The following is a 10,765-nucleotide window of genomic DNA, read 5'->3' on the forward strand; positions in this document are numbered from 1 at the left end:
CCTGGGGTGAGATAGAGCCTTTCTTATACAAAAGGAAGATAACGGCAGTTGAATTGTTTTCAAAGAAATAGCAAAATAAAGAGTGGTCCATTCATGAATCAATTCAAAACTCAAGATGATTTTTTCGTAAAACTGAAAAGCGCTGGTTTTTGCCTCATTAGCCATGGCCGGGTGTAAACTGTGCTTGCACACAAGCATTTTCATTTTTTTAAATCAGAACAAATTATTTGTGAGACAGAGAATTAGCTCACAATTTGCGATGTTCGTAATGTTTTCTGCCTATCGCTAAATTGTTCGTAATCTCCGAGTGTTTTTTGCACTTTTCAAAATATCAAGAATTAACGAAAAAACAAAATAATTCCGTCTTGCTCCAGAGCGTTAAAGTGGTCACAAAATGACTAGCAGAAAGTGTTTCCACACCCGAGAGTTTGCCGTGTTGTAAACGATGTAACGGTAAAGCCGCACACATGTTCATGAAAGCTTTGAAACGCCTACTGGAATTCACTAAACTGACATTTAGGCATTAGGCAAAATTGCGAGCTTTCAATAAGCAAGCCAGAAAATTATGTAGTATGCATTTAGGCGTTTTTGGGATTGGGAAGCATACTGCGACTGAGCGCTCGGTGAGACTTCACTACGACAAACGCACGCTGGGTTCATTGCCGACGAGTCGATACGATGAACTAAAATACTAACACACAAAAAGGCTCGTACCGAAGCTAGAAAACCAAACCCGCGATGTGCTTTGTCACTGGCGCATGGGAAGCTTGGACGCTAACCAGAAATTCGTTCACTCAGAGATCTATCAGAGAATGAGCAAAACAAAAAAAGAAAGGCAAAAGAATGAGCACGGGGCTTCAGAACGGATAGCTGCTTGCGTCTAGTTTGCGTTCACTGAAGCTTAGCATAGATAATCCTGATAGGCGATGTGTGATGAACGAGCATTCGATAGAGCAACTTGCACTAAAAGGGGGTAATCTAGTATCAAAACTCTATACGCACCAGCATCACGCGCCAGCATTGCTCGCGTCTGCATGTGAAGCTCAACTTGACAACTTGTCGACGAGGCGACGAAAATCGATCGTCCATGATTATTTGCTGATTTTTCGAATGAATATTTCTCGAGAAATGATTTGGGAACGAAGCTTGATTTGGCGTCGGAGCCAAAAGCAAACCCTATACCTTGCTTTAGTAAGAATGGCAAAAATGGAAATTTTCTAAAAACTGAACGGTAAATCCGATTGAGGTCAAATTTGTTTCAGAACCTCGATTATGGTCTAGATTATGATACGGAGAAAAAAAATTAGATAAAATGTCATAGGAATAGTTTTGGCATTTGGTGAAAATTGGCTTTTACCTTTTTAGGGGTTTTCCCCCTCACAATGAATTAGTCCTCAAGCTGTAAATCAAGAACCACATTACCGACATGGATGAAAATTTGGGAGGATGTAGGGATCGAAAAATGTAATTTTTTGGATAAATAAACGATTTCAATACTTCAATTTTCGACCGAATTTTCATTTGAAAACCGCGTGATCAGGTGAAAACACACTCCGAGTCCCCTTAAAAAATTGATAAATTCAAATTTGGTATGGAACTGGTTCAGGTTCAGCACATCCCCTTTCAAATGCGCTCAAGAGAGCTTAAATCCATAATGTGGGCTCTGAGAAACCCCCTACCACAAAATTGGCTTTTACCTTTTTTTAGGGGGTTTCCCCCTCACAATGAATTAGTCCTCAAGCTGTAAATCAAGAACCACATTACCGACATGGATGGATAAACGATTTCAATACTTCAATTTTCGACCGAATTTTCATTTGAAAACCGCCTGATCAGGTGAAAACACACTCCGAGTCCCCATAAAAAATGGATAAATTCAAATTTGGTATGGAACTGGTTCAGGTTCAGCACATCCCCTTTCAAATGCGCCCAAGAGAGCTTAAATCCATAATGTGGGCTCTGAGAAACCCCCTACCACAAAATTGGCTTTTACCTTTTTTAGGGGTTTTCCCCCTCACAATGAATTAGTCCTCAAGCTGTAAATCAAGAACCACATTACCGACATGGATGAAAATTTGGGAGGATGTAGGGCTCGAAAAATGTAATTTTTTGGATAAATAAACGATTTCAATACTTCAATTTTCGCCCGAATTTTCATTTGAAAACCGCCTGATCAGGTTAAAACACACTCCGAGTCCCTTTAAAAAATGGATAAATTCAAATTTGGTATGGAACTGGTTCAGGTTCAGCACATCCTCTTTCAAATGCGCCCAAGAGAGCTTAAATCCATAATGTGGGCTCTGAGAAACCCCCTACCACACAGCCGGAGCATGGATTTCGGCATGAAGGCCTACTAAACCCGCCCAAGTTGGTGCTGCACAAGAAGGAGACCAAGGACAAGAAGCTGTCGGCGAAAGTTATGAAGATTTTGGCAAACGAGAGTAGGAGGAGCGCGGAAAGATGCAGCAGCTACTACCGTGGCCAAACTCCCGTCGGTCTCTGTTCTACCGTCCAATCCAAGATGGGCCTATCTGACGAGGCAATAAGGACTCTGGCTCCGAAGTGGACGCCTTTTTCGACATCGGGGATCGTCAAAGCCATTACTCACCGGGTTTTAAACCAGTTGCTGCAACTTTTGTTTGGCCAAGCCACCGATGTCGGTTCGTCTGGCGTCATGCCACTCTCACTCAACCGCTTCTTAAACACTTACACGTCTCAGCTGGGTAGCGCTCGGTCTTCGGTGACCAACTTGCTGATTGACTACTATTTATCATAACTAACCGCTCGCTGATGGTGTCCCGGAGCATGCGCCCGGGTCTTTTCTGTGAAGGTTAGGTTCTGCGGTGGTGATGACCGTCGTGGAAAAGAACGTGGGATCACATGACACAGCGACATGACCACGTCCGAAAAACGCTTTTTACAGGAGAACATTTTCCTGTTTTTTTTTTCAAATATTTATTGAGCAATTTATTTCCTATTTAATGAAACATTAACAAATTTTCCATGACCCGACCCCTTATTTGGACTCGTCCAGCGTTTCATACAGATCGTCGGCCTCCTCGCCGTTCTTGACCGGCAGCAGCACCGACGGTGGCTTCGTCTCCGGCGTCGAAACGCACACCATTATGACGTTGTTCTTGCCCATCCCCTGCACCGGCACTGCCTCGTTCAGAATGATGTTGAGCAGAATCTGGCCGATGCTGGTGTAGGCCCGCACCAAGACCTGTACCTTTCCGTCCACCTTTTTGATGTGCAGAGTTCCGATGTCACGGTCCGAGTAGTTGCCGTCAGCTTTGACGAACAGTTTGAACCACTTGAAGAAGATGCTGTCCTTTTCCTTGACCGGCGTGAAATCCACCTCGTCGTCATCGGCGGAGACCTTTTTGTCCGGCTTGCTGTCCTCGGTGGGTTTGGCCACGTTGGCGAAAATGAAGCCCGTTCTGGGCGTGGAACTTGTCGAGCCAAACCCGAAGCTGAATGGAGCCGGTGCCGCAGCCGTGTTTGTAGTCGTCGCTGGTGCGACACTTTCAAACGTGAATCCCAGCTTTGTGGCCGTTGGCTCCTTTGTGTCCACCTTGCTGCTACTTTTCTCGATTGCATCCAGATACTTTTCGTGATCCTTGAAGATCGGCGTCAGCTTGCACACCAGATTCTCCTTGACCTTCTCCGAAATCCAAGCGGCCACGGCCACAATGAGCGCCTTCGCGTTCTCCGCATGCTCTCATCCCCGGTGTCCTTGCCAGCGGAGCCTTCTGTGTCCTCCTTCGGCGAGCTTCCAACCCCGGAAAAAACCTTGCTCGGGTCGGTCGAGGCAAAGATGCTGGCTTCCAGCGCGGACGTCGTGGCCGCCGTCCCATTCGTAGATTTTGCGATTCCACTGAGAAACGAAAATGGACTGGCTACTACCTCGGTAGGATCCACCGCCGGTGCGACGTCACCCCGGCGAATCCCTTGAACGCACCAAACACTGACGACGATCCACCGCTGCCCGCGGAATCTGTGCCGGCGACATTGATTGTCGTTTACGGCCGCAACCACGAGTGATGTTTTTGGTTTGTTTTGATTTGTTGACGTTTGTCCGTCAGCCCAAGATAAAATTTGAAGGGTAGGAATACGCTAATTGATTAGCGATAATCCTAATCAACTAACTGTAAATTCTAATTAACTAAACAATTATTTTTAGTTAATTAGGGCATGTGTCTCACCCCTCGCTTTTACCTTTTTTAGGAGTTTTTCCCCCTCACAGTGAATTAGTCCTCAAGCTGTAAATCAAGAACCACATTACCGACATGGATGAAAATTTGGGAGGATGTAGGGCTCGAAAAATGTAATTTTTTGGATAAATAAACGATTTCAATACATCAATTTTCGACCGTATTTTCATTTGAAAACCGCCTGATCAGGTGAAAACACACTCCGAGTCCCCTTAAAAAATGGATAAATTCAAATTTGGTATGGAACTGGTTCAGGTTCAGCACATCCCCTTTCAAATGCGCCCAAGAGAGCTTAAATCCATAATGTGGGCTCTGAGAAACCCCCTACCACAAAATTGGCTTTTACCTTTTTTTAGGGGTTTTCCCCCTCACAAAGAATTAGTCCTCAAGCTGTAAATCAAGAACCACATTACCGACATGGATGGATAAACGATTTCAATACTTCAATTTTCGCCCGAATTTTCATTTGAAAACCGCCTGATCAGGTGAAAACACACTCCAAGTCCCCTTAAAAAGGGATAAATTCAAATTTGGTATGGAACTGGTTCAGGTTCAGCACATCCTCTTTCAAATGCGCCCAAGAGAGCTTAAATCCATAATGTGGGCTTTGAGAAACCCCCTACCACAAAATTGAGCACTTTTTTACCACACACGGACGTCACGCGTGCTTTACAGTAAATTAAGCGCCAAAATTCGGATATTGGAGATAGACTAATTCTGTCATTGTCAAACGATCGGGCGTCGAAAATCGATCGTCCATGATTATTTGCTGATTTTTCGAATGAATATTTCTCGAGAAATGATTTGGGAACGAAGCTTGATTTGGCGTCGGAGCCAAAAGCAAACCCTATACCTTTCTTTAGTAAGAAAGGCAAAAATGAAAATTTTCTAAAAACTGAACGGTTAATCCGATTAAGGTCAAATTTGTTTCAGAACCTCGATTATGGTCTAGATTATGATATGGAGAAAAAAAATTAAATAAAATGCCAAAGGAATAGTTTTGGCATTTGGTGAAAATTGGCTTTTACCTTTTTTTAGGGGTTTTCCCCCTCACAGTGAATCAGTCCTCAAGCTGTAAATCAAGAACCACATTACCAACATGGATGAAAATTTGGCAGGATGTAGGGCTCGAAAAATGTAATTTTTTGGATAAATAAACGATTTCAATACTTCAATTTTCGACCGAACTTTCATTTGAATGCGCCCAAGAGAGCTTAAATCCATAATGTGGGCTCTGAGAAACCCCCTACCACAAAATTGGCTTTTACCTTTTTTTAGGGGGTTTCCCCCTCACAATGAATTAGTCCTCAAGCTGTAAATCAAGAACCACATTACCGACATGGATGGATAAACGATTTCAATACTTCAATTTTCGCCCGAATTTTCATTTGAAAACCGCCTGATCAGGTGAAAACACACTCCAAGTCCCCTTAAAAAGGGATAAATTCAAATTTGGTATGGAACTGGTTCAGGTTCAGCACATCCTCTTTCAAATGCGCCCAAGAGAGCTTAAATTCATAATGTGGGCTCTGAGAAACCCCCTACCACAAAATTGAGCACTTTTTTACCACACACGGACGTCACGCGTGCTTTACAGTAAATTAAGCGCCAAAATTCGGATATTGGAGATATACCAACTCTGTCATTGTCAAACGATCGGGCGTCGAAAATCGATCGTCCATGATTATTTGCTGTTTTTTCGAATGAATATTTCTCGAGAAATGATTTGGGAACGAAGCTTGATTTGGCGTCGGAGCCAAAAGCAAACCCTATACCTTTCTTTAGTAAGAAAGGCAAAAATGGAAATTTTCTTTTTTTGATATGGAGAAAAAAAATTAATTAAAATGCCAAAGGAATAGTTTTGGCATTTGGTGAAAATTGGCTTTTACCTTTTTTTAGGGGTTTTCCCCCTCACAGTGAATTAGTCCTCAAGCTGTAAATCAAGAACCACATTACCGACATGGATGAAAATTTTGCAGGATGTAGGGCTCGAAAAATGTAATTTTTTGGATAAATAAACGATTTCAATACTTCAATTTTCGACCGAACTTTCATTTGAAAACCGCCTGATCAGGTGAAAACACACTCCGAGTCCCCTTAAAAAATGGATAAATCCAAATTTGTTATGGAACTGGTTCAGGTTCAGCACATCCCCTTTCAAATGCGCCCAAGAGAGCTTAAATCCATAATGTGGGCTCTGAGAAACCCCCTACCACAAAATTGAGCACTTTTTTACCACACACGGACGTCAAGCGTGCTCTACAGTAAATTAAGCGCCAAAATTCGGATATTGGAGATAGACCAATTCCCCGAGCATGGGTAAATAACAAGGGAAATGCGTAATAATACCTTTCTCTGGTATCAATACCAAATTTTGGTATTCATGGACCCTTTAAAATTTGTCTTAAGGATTATGCAAGAGCAAAATGTGCTATCATACCAATTTAAGGTATTGTTTTGATATTGCAAAATTGCAGAATTTGTCAATGGGCGAACACCACATTTTGGTATTCTTTTGGTATTACAGTGTTTTGTCAAATTCCTCTGAAACTATGAGAAAATTTTGACCAATTTTGACAAAATAATTAATTTTGCGCTAAAATGATGTCTCAAAGCGGATGCTTTCATTGGAAACCGGAAATTTCAAACTTGATTTTAAACATTTTTGATATATTCCCAAAAGAAATGACTTGAAATTGTGGAAAATTTTCTATGTCTGGATGGCACATTTTGGTATTATTTTGGTATCAAAGTGTTTTATCAAATTCCTCTGAAACTATGGGAAAATTTTGACCAATTTTGACAAAATAATTAATTTTGCGCTTAAATGATGTCTCAAAGCGAATGCTTTCATTGAAAACCGGAAATTTCAAACTTGATTTTAAACATTTTTGATATACCTCCTAAAGAAATGACTTGAAAGTGTGGAAAATTTTCTAAGTCAGGATGGCACATTTTGGTATTAAAGTGTTTTATCAAATTCCTCTGAAACTATGGGAAAATGTTGACCAATTTTGACAAAATAATTTATTTTGCGCTAGAATGATGTCTCAAAGCGAATGCTTTCATTTAAAACCGGAAATTTCAAACTTGATTTTATACATTTTTGATATACCCCCTAAAGAAATGACTTGAAATTGTGGAAAAAATTTTAAGTCAGGATGGCACATTTTGGTATTAAAGTTTTTTATCAAATTCCTCTGAAACTATGGGAAAATTTTGACCAATTTTGACAAAATAATTAATTTTGCGCTAAAATGATGTCTCAAAGCGAATGCTTTCATTGAAAACCGAAAATTTCAAACTTGATTTTAAACATTTTTGATATACCCCCTAATGAAATGACTTGAAATTGTGGAAAAAAATTTAAGTCAGGATGCCACATTTTGGTATTTAAAGGTTTCAAAAAAATCCTCTGAAACTATGGGAAATTTTTTTTATAAATTTTGATGAGATAAATAATTTTGCGCTTAAAGCTGATTTTAAATTTTTTTTATATACCCCCTAAAGAAATGACTTGCAATTGTGGAAATTTTTTTAAGTCAGGATGCCACATTTTGGTATTTAAAGGTTTCATCAAATTCCTCTGAAACTATGGAAATTTTTTTTATAAATTTTGATGAGATAAATAATTTTGCGCTAAAATGACTTGAAATCCAAAAATGTTAAAGCTGATTTTCAATTTTTTATATACCCACTAAGATTAAAAAAAAAACGTTGAAATTTCTCTAAGTTGAGATAACCAAATACTTAAAAAACAAGTAAATCGACAGATTATTGAATTTTAATTAATTTCAATCCAGTTTCATTTTAATAACACTTATTTTTCAATCTTGTTATTTTTTAGAATCTTCAAGAACTTCAAGCACAAGCCGTCAATGACAAATGCATTCGATGTGGTGAAGAATATCACTAAGAACAAAATGGAATCATCAGGTGAGTAGATTTGGCTGTTGCATATGGATCATTTCCGTTATTTCACTAACTGCAACTGTTGCACTAAAAATGGTATGAAAATACCAAATTTTGGTATTTCTTGTGCAAATACTAGCGACCGAAATGTGCTCATGGTTGCCTAGTAATAGATGGTAAAATACCATGAAATCATACCAAATACCAAATACCAAAATCATGTATGTGAAGGGGCCAGCCACCATCTAAAAGTATCTGTATCTTTAAAGGGTCACTTCCTAGCATGTTGGTATGTTCTACAAAGTTGTTCCCCAGTTCAAACCCTATCTCCTACTATAAAAATCAAATCATTTCATCGATTTATAAAAAAAATCCTAATACAATGTAAAAAAAGATAGTTTCCCATGGAAAATAAATCAAAATCCCATATAAATTTCAAATTAAAACTGGAGCTCCTAGACCTTACCAAATGGGCTCAAATTTTCAGGAGTGCTTCTGGGGACATAAAAGAACGAAATTCCGGTTGATGCAAGACAAAATAACAACTTTTGTCTTTTTCATAGAAACGTGAACCACGCTAATGTGGAAGACCACAGGAATACCAAAATCTGATTTTCCAAGTGCGCGGAAATACCTAAAAATAAAACCATGGCAACACCAAGTTTTGGTATTCAAGCAATGTTCAAAAATCCAGAAGACCTCAAATTGGTATTAAAATGGTTTTATTTTGTGGTATTATTTTACCTTTGGAATAACATGGATTGGTATTGTTGTGCCCTTCCACATACAAGACCTTGATATGATTTCATGGTATTTTACCATCTATTACTGGGCAACCAAGGGCACATTTTGGTCCCTGTTATTTGCCCAAGTAATACCAAAATTTGGTATTCCCGTGTTATTTACCCCTGCTCGGGTCTGTCATTGTCAAACGATCGGGCGTCGAAAATCGATCGTCCATGATTATTTGTAGATTTTTCGAATGAATATTTCTCGAGAAATGATTTGGGAACGAAGCTTGATTTGGCGTCGGAGCCAAAAGCAAACCCTATACCTTTCTTTAGTAAGAAAGGCAAAAGGTCCTGTGGGGGACAAATCGTGAGCGTGAATGCCAAGGTCGGGTGACTCAGGGACGCAGGATTTATCTAAACGAACAGCAGGGTGATTTGTTTATTTGTTTATTTGAATCATCCGACAACTTGTGGTCTTAATGATAAAACTTAACATAACTAAAGACAAATGCTAACAACACGAAACACAAAAACAGATTAAAGCTGATGAGAGTACCAGAGTCGGGCTCGTTGTTGAAACTGCGGGGTGGAGATGTTGGGATCGCACAGGTGAGAAAATACGTTGAATCGGCTACACATGAAACAAATTGGTTCGTGCTGTCCATAGTTGGTGTTGCGGTGAGCAAGTTGTAGATATTGGCGTTGACGAAGTGGCCGAGCAGGTATGTAGATTTGAATTTGCGCGCGAATCCAAGGAGTTTCAACTTGCAGGATTTTAGCAGTCCAAGTGCTCTGGTACGGACACCTCACTACGGATCAGAACTCGAGGATTTATCTTACCAAAAAAAAATAAAAAAATCAAACCATCCACTTAACGACCCCCGCGTCTTTTGTGGTCTCTATTGTAAGTTTCTGCTCGAACCTAGGAGTCCGAAGGCTTGAATGGGGAGGGCACCCAAACCTCTATCTACTCCAAGGAACTTTCCACCCCAGTGTTTGAACTGACGACCTTTGGATTGCGAGTCCAACCGCCGCCAGCGATTCCACCGGAGTAGGCTTGGTTTGGTGTGTTGTTTGTACTTATGGCATGGAGACGACTCCTACACCTGGAATGACTTAACGACCTAACAACCAATGCCGGGACCGACATTTTACTTCCTCATCCGATGGAAGGTTGGAGCAGATGGGCAGATTATCTTACCAGCGCGCAGTATAATGAGCGTAGGCACGCGACATCTCGGAAGTCATCAGCGATCCTAAAGATGAATCCAAGCTGTCGATTGGCTCTGGACACGATGTCATGGAGGTGGATAGTGATGCGGGAATCCTTCTTCCGTCTTCTGCTGGCTCACTTTAAAAAACTTTCACTTGCACTCAACTACTTCGCACGAACACCGGGATTGAAATGGCCGATTCACGGCGGTCAAACCTGCCTCGAAGGATCCGTCATCGGTCTCCTCAACCGTCATCCCCCAATACCGCCAACATCGTAGAAGCTTGCCCTTAAGTTACACCCACTACACTTGCATCCACTGAGCCCTTTCTTAAGAGACAATATTTTGTTGTGTTTGTTGACGGGGGACTACGCTATACAAAATGGATGTTTCCCTATAGCTCGTTACCCAAAATATTGAACATTTACCACAAAGAACATTAAATAATAATAAATAAATTAATTAATTAATATATTAAAAATACTAGGGATCTTCTAACTGCACGATTACAAAACAGTTGCTACTGTCGTCAAAAGTCAAACAAAACAAACTGTTGGAGACTGTCGGTTTCTTAGATAAATATTACACTGACCTACAAAAATTGAAAAAAATGATTGCGCAGGCTCAACTTGAGGTGAAACATGAAGTTTGGAGTCCCCAGAAATACGTGCATTTTGAATTTTTCAAAAATATT

The 10,765-nt window shown here is 40.3% G+C and overlaps 1 pseudogene; it reads right to left on the reverse strand.

The window, feature by feature from the left end:
• Positions 1 to 3,016: 3,016 nt before the first annotated feature.
• LOC6051471 lies at positions 3,017 to 10,326 on the reverse strand (annotated as a pseudogene).
• Between the last annotated feature and the right edge of the window lie 439 nt (positions 10,327 to 10,765).

The sequence above is a fragment of the Culex quinquefasciatus genome, chromosome 3 (genome assembly GCF_015732765.1).
Source record: "Culex quinquefasciatus strain JHB chromosome 3, VPISU_Cqui_1.0_pri_paternal, whole genome shotgun sequence".
NCBI classification, from domain to species: Eukaryota; Metazoa; Arthropoda; class Insecta; order Diptera; family Culicidae; genus Culex; species Culex quinquefasciatus.